The sequence below is a fragment of the Paroedura picta genome, chromosome 5, assembly GCF_049243985.1.
Source record: "Paroedura picta isolate Pp20150507F chromosome 5, Ppicta_v3.0, whole genome shotgun sequence".
In the NCBI taxonomy this organism is placed as follows: Eukaryota; Metazoa; Chordata; class Lepidosauria; order Squamata; family Gekkonidae; genus Paroedura; species Paroedura picta.
In genome coordinates this window covers 43,251,152-43,267,687 of record NC_135373.1, presented here as the reverse complement: position 1 = coordinate 43,267,687, position 16,536 = coordinate 43,251,152, and the positions used below count along the sequence as shown (strand labels likewise).

General features: G+C 43.1%; 1 long non-coding RNA gene across 1 annotated transcript; it reads left to right on the top strand.

Annotated features, from left to right (window-relative positions):
• The first annotated feature begins 89 nt into the window (after positions 1-89).
• Positions 90-7,965, top strand: LOC143837560 (uncharacterized). The gene is made up of 3 exons (XR_013231015.1): positions 90-6,363; positions 6,926-7,141; positions 7,337-7,965. It is a non-coding gene; the product is annotated as an uncharacterized LOC143837560 (long non-coding RNA).
• The last annotated feature ends 8,571 nt before the right edge of the window (positions 7,966-16,536 follow it).

Here is a 16,536-nt window from a genome sequence, read left to right as displayed (position 1 = left end):
TTTCCGGTGCCACTCTATCTTTTCGTTTCTCTATGGTGAAGCCACCAGTTTGTTTCTCGCGGGCCTTAGTAAGGTGGGGTCGTTATTTTGAAAGGCTAATAAGGATAGCGTTAGTGCGCATGCGTCTTCCTCTGTGCTCCTTTTTTCTTCAGCAGGGTCAGCTCGGGTTAGGACTTGCATGGGAGACCGCTAAGGAAGTATGAAGATCACTTGCGTGGAAAACCGAGCGAGGGCTCCGTAGGTCGCCTGCGACTTGAGGCCAAAGCCCTCCCCTCCAAAAATTCTCTTGAGATTTCTGTACGGGCGCTCCTGTGTTTGTTGAACTGCAGCTTCCAGCATCCCCTCCTGACCACTTGAGGCTCAAATGGAACTCGCATGATACTTCCGGGGAGGGGGGCATGCACCAAAAAGTAGGACAGGGGAACCTTCTTTGGGGCTTTTAAAAAAAAAGTTGTTTGCGATTGCCCTCAAATGGCGGGGCTGAAATAGAAACCGGGTTTAGATGTTTTGCGTCTTTATGACCAGCCGCCTCTTAAGACTCCAACTCCCAGCATGCACTGTTGGTAACAAGGGTAAGTTGGATCCAGAGGTGGGAGCTCTTTCCTAGGAAAAAGTGCAAAAGAACCTATTTCTGTTTTTGACCAACCAGAAATAAGTCCCAAGGAAGACCGCTAGAGTGCTTTAGTACATCCTGAAAATGCACTTTCATTCCACCTTAGGAATCATTTACAACTGGATTTTTCTGTTTCACACAGTAACATCCAGTCACAAAGTAGAATGAAAGTTCATTATTCATTGTGTAAAAGGACAGTGAGCAAACTAAGGCATGTTAGGAGTTGCTCCCCAGCTACATCCACTTTTTAAATCTTTTGTTGGAGCAAAATAATGTGGCCAATTATTGCCTGGTTTCTAAGTTGCTCTTCCTCTGTAAAACAATACAGTGCTATAGAACAACTCCAGGTCTTCCTGGATGTCTCATCAGCTCTAGATCCCTGGGCTATGGAAAGGAGAAGCTGCTGGTAGGTTTTATCTGTCACCTCCACTTGAATATGGGCAACAGGTGTGTCCTCTTACTCTTACCACTCTATCAATATAATTCAGAATTCCGCTCTATCAATATAATTCAGAATTCTGGCCACGCAGAGCTGTTGAGACATTTGGAGGCAGATGTAGGGATTGAGGATTGTGTTCTGTTGGGGGGGGGGGGGCTGGTTGGATTTGAAAAGTTTTGGGCAAAAAGGCAAACCACTCCCAACCACCCCTTATCCCCAGCAATACAGAGAAAAACACACAGCAACAACACCTCAGAATCATAGAGTTGGAAGGAATCTCCAGGGTCATCTAGTCCCACCCCCTGCACAATGCAACTAACAACTACCTGCCTACTGACACAACAATTTCATGCCCAAGTAATTCCCCACCACCACCCCCAAAAATCTCCAGAATCTAGCCTGCTCTGGAAGAAATTCACCTATCACCTTACAGCATCAATTAGTGATTCCCTGGGAATGCAAGGAAGGGCCACAAGAGACAAATACTGGCACATCCCTTCCTGTCCACCCACTCACAATCTGCCTAAAGTTCATAAAGTCAGCATTTCTATCTAGCCTCTACTTAAAAACTTTCAAAGAAGGAGAACTCACCCCCTCCCGAGGAAGCCTGTTCCACTGATGAACCACTTTCTGTATGGAGCTTCTTTCAGATGTTTAGCCTAAAATTCTTTTGAAATAATTTAAACCCATTGGTTCTGGGCCAATAGAAAACAACTCTGCTCCATCTTCTATATGACAGCCCAAGTAGTTGAAGGTGGTCACATCTTGGTCATCTTCTCGCCAGACCAAGCTCCCTCAACCTTTTCCTCATACGTCTTGGTCTCCAAACCCCATACCATCTTTGTAGCCCTCCTCTGGAAATGTTCTAGTTTCTCAACAGAAATGAAAAGCAACACAATTGAACTAATTAAACCAAGCAAATGCTATCAAGACTGTAACAATTTTCTCAGAGCACGTATAGTGTTCCTTGCAGGAACAAGAGATTGAAGGAGTCCTTAGCACCTACTCAACCTCCTGTATATTCAATTTCCACTAAAGACTGAAAAGTGGAGACAAAGGGAAACTTGCAGTTAATAGAACTGGACCCAAGCCAACCTTCTTTCTGTGACAAGCTGCTTCAGTGAATCCCATGGAAAACTTCAACCCTGATGAGAGGCTACTATTACCAATCATGAGAGCCATATAAAATATAGCCAAGACCTGGTAATATCAGGAATTTCCATGACAAAAAGGTGGTGTGGTCCAAACTAGATTTTCCTTTGTCCAAAATGTTTGCCAGGTTGGTCTACTGTGGAATGGAAATGAATGACCCCAAACAAGCCCTCATTCCCTACTACAAACAGCCCTGATTACCTCCTATGGCTCCTGCTGCGGCTCCTGCTGCAACTGAGGGGGGGGGGGGAAGAGATCTATGCCTGGCAGTGTCCCCTGGGTCCTAGCACCCATTGCATTCCTGGTTGCAATGGGCTTTCTTGCTAGTAGTTAAAGTTGAAATTGCTTTTCTGAGTTTGGAGGTTATAAAGAGAGAGTGTGTATTTAGAGTCAGACTGGGATCTGGGAGATCAAGGTTTCAATTCGCTCTCTACCATGGAAGATTCTGCATGACATGGGCCCTATCAATCTCTCTCTGCTTCCCCTCCCTCACAGGAGAATGATGTTTCTTTGGGGCACCACAGCAGAGAAATGTGGGATATAAAAAGGGGGGGGGGAGATTTCTCTTTCTAAAATAGTAAAATTGAGATTATATTACTGTCCACCTTGCCCAGGTTTTGATGAAAATCTTGCTATGCTACTGATCTGAACCATGTATTTACCTGTTTGCAATTGTTTGTTGTATCTGTTTAATAGTATTTCCCATGGAAAGCACATCTAGATAAATGGGGAATAATTTGGAAGGATTAGTGTTTTTAGGGTGCAAAGGTATTTAACTGAATTGTTATATAACAGAGATACAGAATTCTTCAGTCTGTTTTATATTCCACAGCATGGTATAGTGGTTAACAGTAACGTTTTCTAATCTGGAGAACCAGATTGATATGCTAGTCCTCCGTATGAAGCCTGTTAGGTGATCTTGGGCCAGTCACTCCCAGTCCCCCCCCCCATACGTTGTCTGTGGGGAGAGGAAGATGATTGTAAGACACTTTGAGACTCCTAAAGGGAGAGAAAAGCAGGGTATAAAAACCTACCCTTTTTCTTGAGTGGTAGAAATTCCCAAACAGGACTGTTTCATTTTGAGAACACTGGTAATTTACAGGATTTTCCAGTAGCTGTTTACTAATAAAATTGACAAGTTGAGAGGATCAGAAGCACATATACAGGCAGTACTATTGCACAAGCTGTAGCATTCCAGTTTAGGAACACTTTCTAGCAACAACAAGCTTACTGGTAGAGCATCTGTTTGTTATGTAGAGGGTCTCAGGTTCATTCTCCTGTGGTCCAGTTTGGGGCAGTCTGTATTCACCAAGCCCTAGACCACCAAAAAAGGAAGCTTCATGGTAACTGGGGGAAAAACCTTCCAATCCCCAGCATCTCCAGTTAAAAAAGATCTGGCAATAAGTGTTGTGAAAGAGCTCTGTTTGAGACTCTGGGGAGCAGCTGCCAGTTTGAGCAGGCAATACTGAGTCTGATGGACCAAGTAGAAGGCAGCTTCATGTGTTCATGTGAACAGTAAGCTCCGTGGCCTTCCTTCATGCAGCCACATTCAAATTCCAAACTACCTTTTCCTCTCTGGACCTCCAGAGTCTTTCTTTATTCAGTCACGTTCAAATTCCAAACACCCTTCTTCTCTTCCAACCCCCTCCCAGGCCAAGTGTATGTGATCCGATGCAATGCGCATGCTTCTGCTTGTAATGCATTCTGGTATCCTAGTTTCCATTTCCCTGCTCAGGGTAGCCACCAACCATTGTAGGCCAAATATATCATCTGTCACCCAAGGCCAGACTATACAAACAATGAAAATTGGGTTGAGCTCTTCTGCATAACCAAAGAGCGTGCTTATAACACCTCCTTACTGTTTTCAAGGAAAGCTATCACAAAGAATTTTGACGGGTGACACATGCCATAATCTTCTATGACAGCCGTTTGGCATGAGTGGTTCTTAAAGATAGGAGAGGGGAAGCAGCCTCTATTAATAAGGCCGAGTGGTGAGAGGTCACACGTTCTTCCCACTGTGGTGATAACTCTGCATGAGACCTTTCATGCACGCTTCCAAGCAGGGAAACGGAAACTGGGATACCAGAATACATTCAGAGTACAAGCTCTGTCACAGCATGTTCTATAGTAAAATGATCCAGCAAACTCAGATTTCTTATAAAGGAATAGGTACATTTCTGGTTTATAGTAAACCTTTTAAAAATAGTTTCCTTATGAGGGGAGAACAATGGAGACCTGCTATGCACCGTGATGCTGAATAATTTACAGTTGTACAAATACAACAGGTCAGAAGCAACACTGCCCACACAATTGCAGTGTGTCCTCCAGTATTATTGGAGCTATTTCTGCCAACCAGAAACCTACCGTTTCTTTCTAGAACTTCAAACTTCCATCAGAAAATGTTCAACAAATCTTGGGGCAAGGGAGGACTGGATATACATGTACCTTCTCATTCTCTTCCCTTGCACATTGTTAAGTACTTTTCCAAGGTCATGCTGCTCTGAGCAGGACATATGCACTAAAGATAGGGTGTCTGCCCTAAACAGCACCTCACAGCTCTGTGCTAACCTGTAAATTACATCCTAGCAAGGAGTTTGAATGCCAGAAACGTGCTCTCTCTCCCTCCCTCCCTGCCCCAGGCAAGGAATGTGTCTGAGCTTTGAAGAGTTATTGAAGGTTTTATTCCATCATGAATGTGTCTACAACTCTTTACAGATACACAAGGACATTCCTTCTTTATAATTCATGGGGATTTTTAGATGAGACAGGGATTTGATGTTTTGTTTTTGAAGAAATTGCTGTGGTAAACTAAGCACAGTAAGGCCACACAAGTCACATATCAGTATAACTGAAAATCCAGTGAAAAATTTCAGGGATGGAGATGGTTAGGTCTCCTATCGTTAGATACTCCGTGTTTGTTTTTGTCTTTTAGTTTCTTATCCTCCCAATCCACCAGATTGTTTTCTCTGGACAGGAGTAAACTGGAGAGGACAGAAACATTGCTGGATCCTAGCTTTGTCTTATGGCTTGTTGGGTCCAGATTTCACCCAAGATGTAGCTAGACTTCTTTATATTGTATATATTTTCTATTGTATTTTGTACAGTTGTAAAGTGGTTTCGGTCCCCTTAAATAGTAAGCCAGGGAATAAATAGTCTGAGTATAGATGCAGATCAAAATAGGATCACTCAGTGTGGATTGTGGGTTAATTTCATTGACACAATCCTAGTATCCATCTGTCAGGGTCAAAAAACCACAGAAACCCCCCTGCAAACTAACTCTAGCATTCCTTTGATACTGTTTTAATTGTAAGCATAATTCAGAAAATATCGTAGGCTGTGAACTGTTGTAAGTACAACAAATATCTCTCAGGCCTTGTTTTGGTGTACAAGATTTGTGCCCATAGTGATTTGTTCAAGCAACCTCATTGGAACATATTTTAATTTCTGTGTCCGTTATTTGTTGCCTCAAATAGAAAAGGAAAGACCTGAGAACAGGAGTTGGGGGAACCGATCCACAATGTTGTATGGGCTTAAATCTGGAATCCCTCCTCCCATGCACACACACATACAAAATACACATAATGTCCAGTTGCATTAGTTAGAATGTATTTATTTTAAATATTTATATAGTTGCCCTTCTCCTAGGTAACCTGAGACCCAAATCAGGAAATAACAATGTAAAAACAAGATAAAGAATTGAGTAAAACCAACATTTAAAATGGAATAACATTTATCCTGACCAGAAAGGTATTTCCCTCTTTGTCTAGATTCAGGCTACCCCAAATGCTCTCTGGAACAGCTCTACTTTGCAGCCTTGCTGGAAAATTAGGAGGGTTGGAACTGCTTGTCCTCTTCCAGGGGCATCTTCCAGGGTCATGAACCATCCACTTAAAGCCACTCAGGCAGAATGGGGTGGAGGACGACTGATAATAGGCCTTGCTGGGAAGATCACAAGAGAGAGGAGGTCCTTCAACTATGTGGGCTCAAGTCATGAAGGGCCTTGAAGGTGAGCACCTACACCTTGAATTGAGCACCAACACCAGAAAGTAATCAACAGCTAATGAAAGGACCTCAGAAGATAAATAAGATGGTCTCATCAGTATAACAGATGTGATTTGCACCACCAGGTCATATTCCAGAGCATCCCCACATAGAACAGGTATGTGGCTGATAGGACAGGTAACTTTTTAAAAGTCTATATCTGGTGAAGATATCTGAAAATGTAGATATATTGAACAAAGATGGCACTCCATAAATAGAGATGCCTGTTGGATACAAATTGCTGATAGACCCCTTTATATGAATGAATAGCAAATCCCAATAACTAGGATGAGCATTTCCTTAAATGTGAAGAGAGCTCAGCTGGTTGGAATGCAAGAACCTCCCACTAGTTTGGTAACAGTTTGATAGAATTTGAAAATAGACAAATTATTATCACGAACTGGAGATGCTATGGGAAAGAAGAGGACACCAGGTACTTTTTGAAGCAACACATGCCAAGCAAATCAAATTCCCAGGAAAACAAATCATGATTTTCATCTCCATCTATTCAGTTGACTAATCCTGACTGAGTTCTGTTTTGAACAATTAACATCTTTGGTTGTGTGGTTGGGCTTGTCTTCATCTTTTAGCTTAAAGTACTGTGCTGTAAGTAATCTTTGTTTGCTAATTCTTCTTTTTTTCTGTCTCAGTAAAAAACTAAAATACCTTTACAAATCTAGGTTCATCGTTACAATGTATTGTCTACAATGTCAAAAAAAGGAAGACCATTTCAGAGCAAGAAAGGAATGGTGATCACACCAAATGCAGGATGATTCAAAGGACAGTGCTTTGGTGCCATCTTCTCTACCATCCCACTCAAGTATTTTCAGGAAAAGACAAACGTTGCTCTGGAAGCACCCTTACTGTGTTCAGTCTAAACCTACGTTCTCTTCCAGGTGTGAACTCCCTAGAGTCTTGGACAATAAAGGTCTTCTCTCAGTTATTTGAGTTGCAATGCCAGACTCCTATGGCTGTGGGATGCACTGCAACTTCATTTCGTTATTGTTGTTGTTTCATGCATCTCTTGTCATGTTCTATTCACATCACCTTTTGAAGACAACTCTTGTCGCTTTTTCCTTCATTTAATGCAGGTGGAAATTCTCCTTTCACAGTCACAGGAAAAGCAGCAGCTTCCATCACATTGAGAGCAGGCCACTGCATATTGACTGTGTGCATATTGTGAAGTTCCCCATTTGCTGATTTTTTTTTGGTCTGTCCATTGCTTCATCTTCATTCCTGCTGTCTGGCACGGAGAAAAAGCAGAAGGCCATGAACTGCAGCAGTGTCAGACCCAATCCGACCCAGCTGGCTCTCTACCAAAGTGAAGGGATTATCTGGATTTCATCCCAGTTGCAAAGCTAGGGTCCATCAACAGACACTCTCCACAGCTAGCCTGGTATTTGGAGAACATCCTTGCAGGCCCCTAAATGCAAGTAGGCCCCCAATCAGCCATGCTTTGCTACCAGTGCTTGTTTATTACAGATGGTACACAAGCCCACTTGGATTCACTGTGTTCTTTGGGTAGAGTTTAAATATGCAAAACAGTTCGGAGGAAGTGTGTTCAAAGGAGTAGGAAGTCTCCAGTTGAGCCAATCAAGACATAGGAGGGGATTATTTTTTAAAATACTAGGAAACTCCTATCTAAATATGCTAACTACACATCTCGTCCTCTAATGCAGCGGTCCCCAACCTTCTAGTAGTCGGGGACCGCCTCCGAGGCTTGGAGAGCCGGCAGTCTGGCCGCCGCTCGCAAACGCGCACGCGCAGTTGTCGCGCATGTGCGTTTTCGCCACTAGGTGGCACTAACGTGCATGCGCGTTTTCGCCAGCAGGAGGTGCAAACACGCGTGCGCGGCAGCTCCGCGCGTGCACGTTTGCGTCGCTGCCGTGCCGGCGGCTGTGCCTGCTTCTTCCCCCCCCTCTCGCTGCGGGGGGGAGGAAGGCGCGGCCGCTGGCGGCCCAGTACCGGGCCACGGACCGGGGGTTGAGGACCCCTGCTCTAATGCCCCCTGGAGGATATTCTTTTCATGCTGTGAAATCACGCACGACACAGATCTTGCGTATTCCAACAGTTTTCTGGATTAGGCCCTCCTTTGCTTTGCATCCAAGCCAGTGGCATGTGAATCCAAGGGGGTATTGTGTTGGGTCCCGCTAGGGTTGCCAGGTCCACCGGTCGGGGTGGAGGTACCCCACTGACCAGAGGCACTTGCCTCCCCTTACCCCAACCCGGAAGAAGAGTGTGCTTTAATGTGGTGTGCTTACAACCCTTCCAGGTGATGTCAGCATGCCAGAGTCATGGGGGGGGGGCAGGGTAGCGCTTTGGTTTGGGGGGGAAATTCTATAATTTGAAACAAAATTCCCATTGAGTTTTGCCCAAAAGTCAGAACGTTGCCCCTCTCCCAATGTTTCCAACATCATTTCTGGATTATGTCAGCATGTCAGAGTTCCTGGAAAGCACCCTCCATCCCCTCCTGGCAAGTGTCAGTGGACTTGGCAACCCTAGATCCAATCAGCTTTCTCAGGTAAACTTGTCCAATATCCTTCCTCACTATAGCCCTCATCCTGGATAGCTTTTGCCTGAGAAGATCCCATGATAACTAGCGTAGCTTTTTTTTAAAGAAGGGAGTGCCAAAATGCAGCCAAAGAGCTAGTTAGAGTTGGTTTTGAATGTTGTTTTATATGCCGCTTTTCTCTACCAGGAGTCTCAAAGCAGCTTACAGTTGCCTTCCCTTTCTCCATAACAGACACCCTGTGAGGTGGGTGAGGCTGAGAGAGCCCTGATATTACTGCTGGGTCAGAACAGCTTTCTCAGTGCTGTGGTGAGCCCAAAGTCACCCAGCTGGCTGCATGTGGAGGAGTAGGGAATCAAACTTGGCTCGCCAAATTAGAAGCCGCCACTCTTAGTCACTACAGCATGCTGGCCCCTACTATGATTTACCTGTTTGGGTATATCCAAAGGTGCCCTTGCATTCCTCACTAATTCTACAAGACCACTCCTTTCATGGGCAGAAGGAAACTTTAGCATCCAACCATTGAAGGGATTCAACTTGCTCACAAGCCCAGTCTCAGGACTGTAACTAGTGTTGTGTATTTAAAAGGTGGTTACATACATATGTGCCATCTAGTTGCCACTGATACGGCAAGGGGTTTTCAAGCCAACTGAGAAGCAGAGGTGTCTTGCCATTGTCTTCCTCTTCAGAGCCTTCCTTGGTGGTGTCCCATACAAGTACTAACACTGCTTAGCTTACAATATCAGGTTATATATCATGCACTCTTCCCTCTCTCAAAGGTGGCTTTTTTCTTTGCCATATGGATGCAGTGAGCTTTAAGCTCAAGTGTAATGAGAACAGTTCCATTCTTCTTGTAAAAATGAATGTTTTGCCTGTGGCACCCTCCAAACTTACACATATGCCGAAAGGCAGTACAGCTGTTTTGATCACGGCATCTAGTTGAAGACCAAGGAGTCATGCCAAAGACATATCCAAGTTTGGTTGTATATTTCAGCCAGAATCGGTTACTCATACCTTGGGTCCCTTTTCAAACTGAGAGTGGGAGCCAAACTGTATGGAATATATGTTTAATGTACATGATACAATCCCCAAGTTGACAATCACGGTTTCAGTTTCCAAGCTCTAGGATTTTTATTTTATCTTGCCTTAGTTTGAAAAGTCAGTGTTTTTCAGGTCCAGATACTGCATGGAGCGTTAGAGATGGAGGTCAGTGGAGGGTGATGGCTATTAGGAGTTCTTTGATACCTGTGGAGGCAGAAGAGGCATTTGCTGATCGTGTGCCTGGGAATGTTTGGAAACTGTAGCTGGATGGTTAGAGCTGAGTTGCTTGGAACTCAACCCTGACCACCTATTCCATGTTATCTTGGACCACAGGGAATTTCATTTGTTACAGTAAATCAGGATTATCTAACACATTAATATCCTGCCCCCAAGGAATTCAAGGTGGTGTGTATGGTTCGCCCTTCCCCGTTCTGTCCTCATAACCACACTTTAACAATACATTACAACAGGGGTAACTGACCTGCCCAAGATCACCCTGGGTGAGCCGTCTACCAGACACAGGAAGATTCCTGCATTCTTTTTACACCTTCATTCTTTTTACACCCCTGTTGTACTGAAAGATCACAGTACCACTAGCTTCATAAAAGGGCAAGGAGGGAACCATGACATTTATTTTCAGTCATTGATTTCTTAAAGCAAGCAGAAATAACCACTAAGTAATGGAAAGTGAGGTTTTGTCTCTATAGGCTGAATGATCTTAATTTTTATTTTGTTCTCTTGCACTGATTCTTTTCTGGGCATTCCACTGAAGCCCGTCTATCCAGGGCATGCTTTGCCGTGTTTCTTTCACAACCTCTTTTCTTTCAAACGCTGTTCCACTAAAAATCAAGTCTTCCTCCTATAGAGGGAATACTCTCCCTCATGAATTCCACTGAGATGCTTCCCAGCCTACCTGATGAAACATTACCTGTTTCAGTCTCTTTATGACATTTCACTGAGCTTAAAAGCCGCTCGTTCATTCTGTTGGCTTATCATCTTGTCACATACCCGGGGCCATTGTCAAGCCTACATGGGCTGGACCTAGAGCTGCTTGCCTAAATATGATCCTCTTGCCTAGATGTTGAGTGTTCTTTTAGGCCAACCGGCCAGTGCTAACAGGGCTTAGATTAAGCACGTACCTTCCAAAGTCGTAATTTTACAGAACTTGAGGAGTTATAGCAAAATTATATATATCTTTAAAATTAACAAGCACTTCATCTGATTACATACTGAAAAAAGAAAATATTAAAAATGGCTTTTCCTTCTAACAAACAATAGATTTAAAAAAAAATTGAAACATTAAATGGGTTGCATTTTTTAATTAACTCTAAATTGAGTCTTTGATTACATATGGTTCATTTAAATGGTTTTGGTGAATTAAAAGGTGAACCAATAATTATCCAGGAATTCTTGTACTTTTGTCATCCTTAGTTTTAAACAGTGCTGCACATTCCTACACTGTGTAAAAGACCATTGCTCCTTGTCTATTTTACATTTTGTAAGATACTCATACTTGGCTATGCTCATTAATATCCCTGAAACACTAATGTTTTGGCCAAGTTTATCACCTTGTATTTAGAAGTCACTTGAGTAATACTTCTATCCAAAATTCGAGTAATTTAAATTAGGTTGATTCTTTTTCTGGCCTGGATTTTATAGCTTGTGTAACAAAACAAAATATAAAGACTGGCTAGAAGCCTCAGTTAAAAATACCTTCAATCCTAATTCAGTTCTGGAAGCTGCTTAATCCTTGTATCTCCTAGATCTTTGCAAATTAAACAAAAGGGAGAACAACATTAAGTTCACCTTTCTCAGTCACTGTCATGAGGAGAGGAGGGAAATTGTCTTTGCAAAATTCTCCCTTTCCCTCCTGCTGGGCCTCCACTCAGTCAGAAGCCATTTGCAGCTTCTTGTTTGTTTATTTATTTACTAGTATCAAAGCCCATTTTAAAAATGCAAAGCGGGCCTGCAAAGCGGGCTAAAAGTCAGGCAGGAGGGCGTGAGAGGGTGGCTGTGGCTCCTTTGGGCCTGCAAAGCGGGCTAAAAGGAGTGGAAAGCTCCCCCCCACTGGCAGTGACAGGGCTTTGTGGCCCGCAGAGAGGCTATAAACTCCCCCTTCCCTCCCAGCAGGAACGTACCTGTGGGCCGCAAAGCCCTGTTGCTGCTTCTCTCCTTGTGGGCAACAATGGAGGCCACAGCCACAAGGCTTCTAGCAGGCAAGGAGGGAGGGAGAGAGCTGGAGGGCCAATCAGGGTGGATCTGGACAGACAGGGCCACGGACAGTCTCCTCCCAGGAGGCTGTTTCCCAAATATATAAGGGAGCGAAATAGTATTAAGGATATTTATATAACTGTGAATGGCCATCACTCAGTTCCATAGATTCTGGACCACTTTAGTGCTGACCTATTATAGTTCAGTATTTTCTGAAATTGTGGGATTCTGGGAGATTTGGGGTGGGGAAGACAGGATTTGCGGAGAAGAAGTACAGCAGGAGTGTGGTGTCATATTCCACCCTCCAAAGCTGCCTCTGGTCTCTGTAATCTAGATACGTTGTAATTCCAGGAGAATGCTAAACCCTAACTGGAGCCTGGCAATCATAAATTACATACCCTAATGAGGCTGGGCAAAACACAGTTGGGGCTTAGCTGCATCACTGTACTTTTAATTTATTATCTTCATCCCTTTCTTTTATTGTGCCTTTTACTTCACACAATCTATCCTTTTAATTAATAGCTTCCTATTAATTCAAACAACTGTGGCATTTTCAGCCCTTAATTAGAGTCACTGCACGGTTCTTCTCTACAGGCAGGGTATTTATTCATTAATTTTTGTTCTGTTGTTTTCAGGATTACAGTTCTGCATGGTAGCTACAAAGGAATTTAGGAATGCCACCACTTGACAAGTAAATGAACAGGAAACAACTTGAGGGCAGAAACCATCTTAAAAGAATGGGATAAAAAGAAAACTCCTAATTAAAGGGACAATTACAGGGCAGAGTGGGATCTAAGCTAAGTAGGATTTTCTTCTGAGCATTTGTTTATCTAAAACATTTATTAGCTGCCCCTCTGCAGGACTCAAAGCGGCTTACAACACAAATACAATTGTAATTAAAAACACAATAAAAGCAATATGGATGGAACAAAAAAGGATTAAGACACACAAAAGGCCACAATTTAAAAACTCCAGTTAGGACTGCCAATCAGTAAAAACAAAAATCAGTCCTAAATAATACTTTCTTCAGATGCCTCCTGAAGATCAAGAGTGAGGGGGCTACGCATACTTCCCCGAGGCAGTTATTGTATTTATCTATCCTATAAGTTGCCTTGAATTCCACAAGGAAGTACATATACAGCAGAATCTTGCCATCAGGTATGGGAGTACTGCTGGACTTCTTATGGGAAATGTAGCACAGGCCTTGGATTGGAGCCTGGGGAGGGGAGGGAGTTTAGCAGGGTATAATGCCCTAGAGCCCACCCTTCCACGTAGCCATTTTCTCCAGATTTTCAGGCCCCCATTTGGAGGCTGGCAACCCTAGACCACCGTTTTTTATTCCCCTTCCAGACCCAAGTGGAGTGACTGTTTTGGAGGAATAATAAAGGATTACAGTTCATGAACAACTCCGATTGTGTATATTATGCTATTTCCCCTGTTTTCCCCCAATCTCGAAAAGTGTTTGGCTTTTGCAGAGCCTAGAACATTTCCCAGGCACGTGCTGAAATGATTTAAAGTCTGGATATCCAAAATAACAATTGCTGGCTCTTGTGAGGTGGCAGATTTGCTTTTGCTGTTGCACATAAACGCTCTTGAGATCTGTGCGGGAATCTGCATTTCTGTGGGAATAGAAGAAATGTCTGTTTGTGAGGAATGATCTCACCTGGGCTGTGGACCAGGAAAAGAATTTCCAGTCTCAGAAAAGATAGTGGTAGAAATCAAACCAAGCTCCCTTCCCACTGAAATCATCATATAATATCACTCAATTCCTTATCCTAGCGTCAAACAGTTCCCAACACAACACACTGAAGCTGAAAGGGACAGGATTTTCTTATCCATCAGAAGGTGACTTGAATTCAGACATTGTGCTTGATTCAGAAGATCACACTGTCTCTGCCAAATTCCCTTGCTTTCATCCACACAATATTGGCCTGGAAGAAGCTATAAGAATGGTTTGAAGCATGATTTCAGCTAGTCCTCTACCAACAATCCATAGTCTGTGTTTCTCCATGGGGAATGTGGGTGTTACAGTAGTTCCAACCAGCAGATGAATTTGGAGGCATCTGGTAACAGTCATTGTGGAACTCAAAGCAAGAATCCTGTAGTTCAAATGCTGTTCTCTGTGCCCTGCACCAGTTGAGTTGAAAGAGAAACCTGCACGCATATCCTGCTGGGAGACTCATGCATCGGTCCAGAGTACCCCTGGCCCTTGAATTCAGATGGCATCCGGGGCTGATCCTGAGTGACTGACATAAAGTAAACTAACAAGTTCACACTGTAAAGAATACAGAAACTCGGAAAAATGCTATTTCCAGGGTATCTGTGGTCATAAACACCCATAGTGGGCTTGTGAGGGACACACAAACTTCGAAATATGTGAATTGCCCCTTATCAGAGAGCCAAGTGCCCAACAACAGTTGAGTCTATAATGACCCTTTGTTTAATAGCACTCTAATTAGTCTCTTTGCAAGCTTGATGAGCTACAAAGCTTTGTCTAAATGTATATTTGCTTGAACTGCAGTTTATTCACGTGGGGAGTCAGCACAGTTCCCTTAGAGCATATGCAGATCCTAGGCGCATTGGATCTGAGCATCTTACATGCTCCCCCAAATAAAACAGATATCCCATTTGGTACCACTCTTCTGCATCTCCTGTTCAGTGCAGGACCATAAGATTTATAGGAGCGGCAGATACACATATGGGAATCCCTAAAGCATTAATTTCCAGATTTCCTTAGTGACATGAAGAGGAAACCAATAAGAACTGAAGCAATTAGTGACTTACAAGAATATAGAGAAATGGACTGGCATAAATAAATAGAAAGAAAACAGAAAACAAAGTCCCAGTTTGGGATTCCATGGAACACAGCCATGAATATTTACTGGAACAAGTAAGCTCTGAATGACCTTTCCAGGACAGAAGAGTGTATTTTCCTGAAACAATGTTTTGTTTTGTTTTAAAACATGTTTCGGGATTTTTTTTTTTAAGACACTACTTGAGGAAAGCAGTCTGGAAAGATTGATTGCAAACACGTTTTGGGTCACATGAAAGAAAAGTTTAACCAGTTAATGAGAACCATTGAGGACCAGGATGGTGTAGTGGTTAGAGATTCAGAAGATCCAGGCTTAGATTCCTGCTCCGCCGTGGAAACTTGCTGGGTGACCTTGGCCCAGTCACACACACTCTGAACCTAGCCTACCTCACAGGGTTATTATGAGGATAAAATGGAGAAAGAACTATGTAAACTGCTTTGAGTGTGGTATAAATGAAATAATGTAAACAGGAGAGCATAGTATAGTGATTAGGACTGCAGTCTTATCCATACTTACTGGGAAGAAGGCCCATTGAAAACAATCAAGACTTACTTCCAAATAAAGAAGCATAAGATCAGGCAGTAATGGGAGGGGTTAAACCATGGTGTGGCAGCTTTGAATTAGTTCAGTCATGAGCTTTGTAGGGCAATCTTAAGCAAACTGATCCTACCTTACAGAACTGTTATGTAAGTACTGAAGTAATATTCATGAATTCCTGTGTGCTCTCCATACAGAACAAATAGGACAGTTCTATGTATATGCTTTAATTTCTCAGAAGCCCAAAGTACAAAGGAAATAAAAGATAGCCAAGAAGAACATTCTCAATTAAAAAAAATGGTTATGACTGGAAAGATGTGTGGACAATACCTACAGAACTATCAGAAGCCTTAAAAAGTTGGCCAGATGAGCCTCCAGTGGTCCAAGAACAAGGCTTCATTATCCTACACAGCTCTGCCCTTCATTGTAACATTGTTTGAGGAAGAGTGCCTGCACATGAAAGCTCACGCCTTGAACAAATCTTTGTTGGTCTTAAAGGTGCCACTGAACTCTTATTTTGTTGCACTACTTCAGACCAACACGGCTATCCAGTTGAAACTAGGTAAACCAGCATAAATTATAAAAATGATTGAAAATTGCCAAGAGATGTTATCTAAAGTTAACCAGGATGCCCAATGTATGCAGGTGCTCAAATTCTGTTTTCTTTTGGGCAGAATTTGATTGCCTAGGCACATAATTTTTAGAGGGTGATGGTGGCTAGTGGCTAGTATTTAATGCACCACACTATTCCTTGTCTATCGGTGCTAAATGTTGCTTAATTCTTTTCTAACACAATACAAAAGAACATTCCCACTTTCCCCAGGATTACTTCCCACTGCAGCCCTGCAGAGCCCTCAGTCCGGCAAGTGCTGACTTTGGGAACAGAAGCCCTTTTCTCTTCTCCCGATATCCAGTTTGCCAAATGTGTGGAGTGTGCTTGGAGGGAAGCAGAAAGACCCAGGCACAGTAGAGTGTGGAGCGCACATTCTTGGGGCTTAATTATCTCATCAGAAGTAGTGCTTGACTCAGGGAGCAAAGAGACAAAGTATCTTGAAAGGAAGCTGGGCTGAGTTCCAAAACCCTGCATGGGGCAAGAGGGGGAGGGCTCATCAAGAGGGGAGGGGACTTTGGGATAAGCAGAGGAGGTGGTGGGAGGGTTCAAAAAATGATAACCATCATA